The sequence below is a fragment of the Gossypium hirsutum genome, chromosome A08, assembly GCF_007990345.1.
Source record: "Gossypium hirsutum isolate 1008001.06 chromosome A08, Gossypium_hirsutum_v2.1, whole genome shotgun sequence".
Taxonomy (NCBI): domain Eukaryota; kingdom Viridiplantae; phylum Streptophyta; class Magnoliopsida; order Malvales; family Malvaceae; genus Gossypium; species Gossypium hirsutum.
In genome coordinates, this window is record NC_053431.1 from 90,405,565 (window position 1) to 90,408,786 (window position 3,222).

A 3,222-nucleotide genomic window follows, 5' to 3' on the forward strand; every position below is an offset into this window, starting at 1 on the left:
GAATGTTTCTTTATTGATAGTATATGATATCTGTGATTCTGAATTGGTTCGAAATGTTCTGTTTGTCTGGTAATGCCTTATAACCCTAATCTAATGTCGGTTACGGGTTAGGGGTGTTACGTACTTGCTCTATTTCCTGGATTTCTCTATGGCCTCCCTCTAGCAGCAGTATTACTAGATTTCGCACTCTGAAGTTTTTCTTTCTCAACCATATCAGGGCAATATTTGATAAAGTGATTGTGTGGACTGCACTTGAAACATTCCCGGTTACTTATCCAGCACTCACTGAGGTGACATCTACCACAATGTGGACATTCCGATCTATTTGGCCGAGTATTGCCAACATTAGCAATCAAAGTGGTTTAAGCTTTTTAACCCGAATACTGTTTATTCTGAGTTTTGTTTAAGAGCCCAACAGAAGTATTGGAACGAGAAAAGAAATCCCTCAACTTCTTTGATGAAAACTGAAACGACTTACTCATAAGTCTTTTCTTTGAGTCCTTAGCTTCAATCTCGACCTTTCTTTTCTCTTTAGCCAATTCCTCGGCCTTGCAAGCTCTCTCTACAAGTACCACAAATTATTTCTGTTCAACAATACCAACCAACAATCAGATATATTCATTCAATCCATCTTCAAATCTCTTATACATGATGGCCTCAGTCAATACACATTCCTGAGCGTACTTGCTAATCTTACAAACTCACGTTCATGCTCCATTACTGTCATTCGGCCCTGTTTTAACTCAAGAAATTCCTTTCTTTTTTGATTGATAAACCTCTGGTTAATGTACTTCTTACGGAATTCTTCTTGGAAGAATTCCCAATTAACTCTTTCATTTGGTACAACCAACACAAAGATGTTCCACCATTGATAAACTAAGTCTCTCAAGAGTGACACAACACATTTCATGCATTCCTCAGGTGTGCAAGACAACTCATCAAACACCATGATGGTGTTCTCGAGCCAGAACTCTGCCCTTTCGGGATCATCGTCTATATTAGCTGGAAATTCTTCGGCTCCTTGTTTACAAAATCTGCTAACCGGAGGTTTGTTCATTCTTACCATTTCCTCAACTTGGGGGGCTACAGGGATAGGTTGCCGATTTGGTGGGGGTGAAGGGGGTTGAGCGTTCGGGTTCGTTCGACCGAACTCCGTATACCATGCATTCATCATATGGAGAAAGGCTTCCCTATCCCCTTCTCATCCTCCTTGACTCAGAATTACGGGTCTATTTTGACTGGCGCTGCCCCTTGAGCAGGAGCCGGCATATATCTTTTTACATCATCCGCCATGGCTCGCTCGGGATCTATTTACTATTTGAAAACACAATTTTAAAAATGTCAGGAGTGATCATACTATCACAATATATAAATGGCATGTATAGCTAGACTCGTATACACACTACGTTAGTCCAAGAATCGACTAAACCATAGCTCTGATACCATTAAATGTAGCATCCCTTACCCGTATTCGACGCTGGAATAGGGTACGAGGCATTACCGGACTTATACACAAGCAATAATTTAGAACCGAAACATAAATTTCCAACCAAATTAAAAACTTTTCTTATACATTCATATCGTCCCTATTTTTATAATACTTAGAAAAGTTTTATAACACGAGCCTACGAGCCCAAAACATACATTGGGAGGAGTTCGGGACTAAACCAAGAACTTTCAAAATTTTTCTAACACTTAGAAAATTTTCATGCTTTGCTGACTCACACGCCCGTGTAGGTAGACCGTGTGGTCACACACGCCAGTGTGGCATGGGACACGCCCATGTCCTCAACCCATGTAACTCTCTGCTTATGACATCATCAACAAAATAGGGACACACAGCCAAATCACACGCTCGTGTGCTAGGCTGTGTCGCGAATTAAATTTCCACAATTAATGTGCAGACTTCACACGCTCATGTCCTAAGGTCGTGTCTCTCACACGGCTGAGACACACGGCCATGTCTCCACCAGTGTGGCGAATTTGAAGCTAAAAATTACAATACAGGGACACACGACTGGATCACACACCCAAAAGGCAAGCCGTGTGTCACACATGGCCTAGACACACGCCCGTGTGTCTACCCGTATGGACAAAAATAAGGCTATTTACCAAGCCTTTTTGCCACCCTTACTTGTACCAACTTACACAACACCAATCCAAACCAATTTAGTGACAACCAAGACTTCCACACATCAATTTCATGCTAATTTCTATCACATACAACATCTCATACTTATCATCACAAATCATGCAATAACCACATCCATGGAAGGCATCATCATATGTATATATACTTGACCAATATTAGCCAATACCAAATGGTCATTTACAAAATGAATCAATTACCATTACGAGCCAACATATTTGGCGAAATCAATAATGACACATACTACAAAAAGACCAAGTCCCTCTATATGCCATATTCAAAATAACTAAACCAGTTATACCCAAATGATTAATTTGATAGTGTGAATCGAGCTCCGACGTCCATCGATTTTTGAGCTAGCTTGGCGATACTATAACAAAATAGAAAGGAAAGGGAGTAAGCATAAAGCTTAGTAAGTTCACATGCAATGATAAACAATATTAACTAACATTTAGCATGAATATCATGCTATTTAGCTTAACATAATTCACATATTTATCATTATGGTTTCATAAGCATAACTTTATCATTCTTAATCTTACCAAAAGCTCATCACTTAACCAGGTCTGTAACGCCCCGCACCCGAGACCGTTGCCGGAGTCGAACACGAGGTGTTAACGAACTTAATTCATTTATTTACACAGTTCATTTTAAAATTTCCAGACAAGCTGGCTAACTGCATCACTGTCACCTTAAAAATCATATCTCGAGTTCCAGAACTCGAAAACTGATTCTGTAAATTTTCCCTGAAACTAGACACATATATCCATCTACATATTTTTTCTAGAATTTTTGGTTGGGCCAATTAGTACAGTTTATTAGTTAAAGTCTCCCCTGTTTCAGGGTTCGACTACTCTGACCTTCATGCATTACGACTTAGATATCTCCCTGTACAGGGCTTCAATACATATGCCGTTTGTTTCTAATGAAACTAGACTCAAAAAGGAATCTTTAAATATAAATCATGACTTCTAATTATTTCTGGTTAATTTATGGTAAATTTCCAAAGTCAGAATAGGGGATCCAGTAACCGTTCTGGCCCTGTTTCACGAAAACTTAAACATCTCATAAAA